Source organism: Thermobia domestica, chromosome 17, assembly GCF_964235325.1.
Source record: "Thermobia domestica chromosome 17, izTheDome1.hap1.1, whole genome shotgun sequence".
NCBI lineage: Eukaryota > Metazoa > Arthropoda > Insecta > Zygentoma > Lepismatidae > Thermobia > Thermobia domestica.
The window spans coordinates 84557886-84563471 of record NC_137470.1 but is presented as its reverse complement, the minus strand read 5'-3'; the positions used below and the strand labels follow the sequence as shown (position 1 = coordinate 84563471).

Genomic DNA, 5586 nt, shown 5'->3' with positions numbered 1-5586 from the left:
ACTTATGTCAGCACCACAAAATCACCCTTACCACCTTGTTGATCAAAGCCCCTGACCACTTACTGGAGCTCTAGGGGCCTTAATTACAACCACAGGTCTCACTAAGTGATTTCATCAATATGACCCTTCCCTATTTTTCCTAGGGATACTAATTACACTATTAACCATAATTCAATGATGACGGGATGTGACTCGAGAAGGAACATATCAAGGATTATACACAATGCAAGTCACATTAGGACTTCGGTGAGGCATAATCCTATTTATTATTTCTGAAGTATTCTTTTTCGTTTCATTTTTTTGGGCCTTCTTTCATAGTAGATTAGCACCAACAGTAGAAATTGGATCTTTCTGGCCTCCAACAGGCATCGTTCCATTCAATCCAATACATATTCCCTTACTCAACACTGCAATCCTACTCGCCTCAGGAGTTACTGTAACATGAGCTCATCACAGATTAATAGAAGGTAATCACACTCAAGCCACTCAAGGTCTACTACTTACAATTCTCCTTGGCCTATATTTTACTGCACTACAAGCATACGAATATTATGAAGCTCCATTCACTATTGCAGACGCTGTTTACGGCTCAACATTCTTTATAGCAACAGGCTTCCACGGTCTTCACGTTATCATTGGTTCTACATTCCTAGCCACTTGTTTATTACGCCACCTCTTATCACATTTTTCTCCTACGCACCATTTTGGATTTGAGGCTGCTGCCTGATACTGACATTTTGTAGATGTAGTGTGACTATTCCTTTATATTTCTATTTATTGATGAGGAGGTTAGCCTATTTAATATATATAGTATATTTGACTTCCAATCAAAAAGATCATTTAAATGAAATAGGCAATTAATACAGTTCTAACAACTGGTCTATTAACTATCATTATTTCCCTAATCGTTATAGCCATTTCAACTCTCCTTTCCAAAAAAGTTATTAATGACCCAGAAAAAAATTCCCCCTTTGAATGTGGATTCGATCCTAAATCATCGGCCCGAATTCCTTTCTCATTACGATTCTTCCTTATTGCTGTAATCTTCCTCATCTTTGATGTAGAAATTGCCCTTCTACTCCCAATAACAATTACTATTAACAATACTAATACATTATCTTGATCTCTCGTCAGATTAACATTCCTAGTAATTCTCTTAGTGGGCCTTTATCATGAATGAAATCAAGGATCTCTAACATGAGCCGACTAATATAATGGGATAATAGTTAAATATAATATTTGGTTTGCATCCAAAAGGTGTTGCTGTCAACTTATCTCATAAGTAGGAAGCAAACAATTGCACTGTTTCGACCTGAACCGTTGGTCTCTTGACCCCTGCTTGTTAGTTGAAGCCAAAAAGAAGCATTTCACTGTTAATGATACTATTGGGTATTTCATATCCCCAACTAAGGAGATGTGAATAATCAAGAAGAAGCTGCTAACTTTATCTTTAGCGGATTGTACCGTTAACATCTCTTAATATAAAATAATTATAGCCCCCTTAGTATAAATATTACATTACCTTTTCGAGGTAAAAAAGAGAGTGCTCTTCTCAGGGAGTATATTTAGGGAATATAATTCTTCTTAGTATCTTCAATACTATGCTTTCAGTATAAGCTACCCAAATACACAAATATAAAGAAGCAAAGGAAAATTGTAAAGATTAAAAAAATTAATAAATACATTTTAAATAAATTATCTTGTGAATGTTGAATTAATATTGAACCGTCCTTAAAACTACTATACATTCCTTGAGCACCAAGACATTCTCTCCACCCTTGATCAATGTTATTATAATATGCACCCCCTATATATAAAGGTAATTTAATAATATAATTTGTTGATAAATAAGGTAAAAATCACATGCTTCCTATTATTGTAGAACTAAGATAAAATTTCATACACACTAAAGACTGTCCGATAGAATAGCTTGATAGTAAAATACCAACCCACAAACCTACTACACTCACAAGTAGAGCACCCATTTTTAGATGTAAAGGTAGAACAACACAATTAACACCAGGAAAAATTAGTCAACTTAATGTCGCGCCTCCTAAAATTGCCATTACTACCAATCCTAATATTCCCTTACATATCACTCAACCTTCATTATCACCAATAGAATGAATATTAGCACCTCCAAAGCCCTTTCCCGTTAAATAAAATCTTAAACGTACTGAATAACATACAGTTAGGCCGGTAGAAAAAAACAAAAAGAAAAAGCTGACTACATTAATTAAAGACAAAGAAGAAATTTCCAAAATTAAGTCCTTAGAATAAAATCCAGCTAAAAATTGTATCCCACATAAAGCTAAATTAGCTACATTTAAACAAGATAAAGTGAGTGGTATCTGACTTACAAGTGCTCCTATTCTACGAATATCTTGTGTATCACCCACACCATGAATAATTGCTCCCGAACATAAAAAAAGTAATGCCTTAAATAAGGCATGTGTCAATAAGTGAAAAAAAGCTAATACAGGAAATCCCATAGACAAAATTATTATTATAAGACCAAGCTGGCTTAAAGTAGATAAAGCAATAATCTTCTTTAAGTCATACTCGTAATTAGCACCAATGCCGGCCATAAATATTGTCAATCCTGATAATAAAAGCAATACATCTCCTATATAAACACTCAATAAAACATCTCTAAAACGAATTAACAAATAAACTCCAGCAGTTACAACTGTAGAAGAGTGAACTAATGCTGATACTGGTGTGGGAGCAGCTATTGCTGCTGGTAATCACGCAGAAAAAGGGATTTGTGCACTTTTCGTTATTGCTGCCAAAATAATCAAACTAGAAATAATTACTATCTCAATTTTATTTAAAACTCTATGTAAATAAAAAACATAATTTCAACTTCCATAATTTAATATTCAAGCAATAGCTAATAAAATTGCTACGTCTCCAATACGATTAGAAAGGGCAGTCAACATACCTGCATTATAAGACCGCACATTTTCATAGTAAATTACTAAACAGTATGATACTAACCCTAGTCCGTCCCAACCAAGTAGGATTCTAATTAAATTAGGGGAAACAATTAATAAAACTATTGAAAGAACAAATATTAATACGAGCATAATAAACCGATTAAGATATCGCTCGGATCCTATATACTGTTCACTGTAATAAATTACTATTCTAGAAATATAAAGTACAAATCTTATAAATATAAATGACATTCAGTCAAATAGAAAAGTTATAATAATTTTATTTCTATTAAAAGAAATAACTTCTCATTCAATAAATACACTATATCTATTGATTAAAAAACTCAAGCCTATTATGAATAAAAGAATACTTATTCTATTTAAAAAGACAAATCTAGTCATACAAATTGAAAAAGGTCAAACCATGGCCTAAGGGCAACTAAACCTTCTTTAGTTCCACAAACTAAAATTTTATTCTAAACTACTCAAGCAGTTACAGCCATAAGAATCTCGGTCCTGCAAAAAAAATTAATAAATTTAATGGCAACCAATGTAATATCAATAATAAATATTCTCGCACACTCCCTCCCCAACAAGAATATAAATTAGAATAAGGTATTCCATGTTGGGTATATGAATATAAATATAGTCTATAAGCAGCTCTAAAAAAAGAAAGCAAGGCTAACCCTAACATACTCAATCAAGATCAACCAACAATTCTATTTAACAAACTAATTTCTCCTAATAAATTTAATGTTGGTGGTGCAGCTATATTAGCAATTCTTAATAAAAATCATCACAGCCCTAAACTCGGTATAAAATATAGTATTCCCCGATTAATTAACAGTCTTCGACTTCCTAAACGCTCATAAGAAATATTACAGGTAAGTAAGCTTATCCGGCTGGAACTGATGGTAGCTGTGTGGGTCATGGAATTCGCATATCCTCTTTCACACACGAACCACGTTCCATTGTGTGCATGGTAAGCATAGACCATTTTACTACGGAAGTTTTTGCTCGTTAACTTGTGTGTGTCCTGCTAGAATTCCGTTTTCTCTTCGGGTACCAAAGCCGCTCGTGTTAAAGATTTCCAAAATATGTAAACTAAACAATAAACAAACTTCATGTTTTATATTTTCTTTTTTTACCTTCTTTTATAGTTAAATTAAAATCGTCTTCATGTCCATTTGGTTAGGTCTATAAGGCGGGGACGTCTTTTCAAAATAATAATCATTACTGATTGAATCAACAATCAGCAATTGTCAGTGACATATTGGTTTCCAACAACTTTGTTCGTAATCATCTATATAAGATTGTCTTCCAATGTGATATTTGCACATGAAGTCCCTTGGCAGAATGGAGAAAACTTTCAATATTTTATATCAGCTATTTCATACTAACATGTGGCTCGGTTACATCTTGCAGTCCTTTGTTTTGTACAGGTTAGTAACATTACACGGCTGGAGCTGATGGTAGCTGTGTGGGTCCTTAAAATTTGCATATCCTCTTTTACACACTAAACTCTTTCGAGCTTAGACCACTTCGCTCGTGGAGTTGGGCGTACTTCCGAATAGAATGCTGAAAAGCTGCCGTGTTAGAAGGGGGAAAAGTGGCTATATACAAAGCTTTGTAATATTCCTCCCTTGTTATACCTGATATGGCTTATACCACTGAGGATATGTTTCCTTCTCCATACAGGCGAATAAGAAATGTGTAATCTTGACAATTTTGTCCGGATTGAAATTTGCTTGGTTGAAATTCTTCTTCTTTTTGAAGGATCTTGAAGGCTGCCAACTATTCACTGTTGAGAATTGGTGACGTCGTGTTACAGCCTGTTGCATCATGAAAAAAGTGAAAGCAATCTTTTAATTATGCTAAAGTTTCTTTAAATTTATAATTTCGTAGGATTTCCTTTCATTAGTGCTTATATTGACATTAAAAGAATCAGCAACTGCTTATGAAGTCCTCTAGTAAGATTCTTAAAAGATCTGAATCGGGCACAATAACAGCTACAGATTTCCCCTTTGTAGTTTCTTCTATTACTGTTGTCCATATACAGGTACCTTTATCTTTTGATCACAGTTTGCATAATTTGTAACCGTCTACTATTGATCTCCAAGTTTCTCAACAACTCTAATTGAATTGTCGTGGCAGAAAATGGCAGAAAAAAATTTGATCGTTGCAGATATTTCCCGAAAGCTCTTTTTTCTCTTTTGGCACTTTCCATGTCTAATTGTAATTTATATTCATAAAATATAAGGTGAAATAGAGTATAAAATAATTTATAAACGATTACAACGCAGATTTGTGTTGCCATTTTTAGTCCACACCATTGCGTGTAGAAGCTTCTTTCTACGTGTTCTTTTTAATACACAAGACAGTAGCGATTCTGTAAAATCACCGCAGTCGAATTGACAATCTTGCGGATTGACATATTATCACACAAGGAGAGTGGCATTAGATCAACGTATCGCTCTGATCATTAACTGATGCCCACAAAAATCCTCTAGACTTCATTTATCGTAACAGTATTTGGGAATGAAAAATTAATCTTGCAAACGTTGTGTCTTACGTTGAGTTAATCCCCCAGAAAATTTCGTTGCCTTCATTAAAAATTGTTCGATAATCATATCACTTTGAACTTCGT

The 5586-nt window shown here is 33.7% G+C and overlaps 1 pseudogene; it reads right to left on the bottom strand.

The window, feature by feature from the left end:
• Positions 1 to 1607: 1607 nt before the first annotated feature.
• On the bottom strand, positions 1608 to 3365 carry LOC145674077 (NADH-ubiquinone oxidoreductase chain 5 pseudogene; annotated as a pseudogene).
• Between the last annotated feature and the right edge of the window lie 2221 nt (positions 3366 to 5586).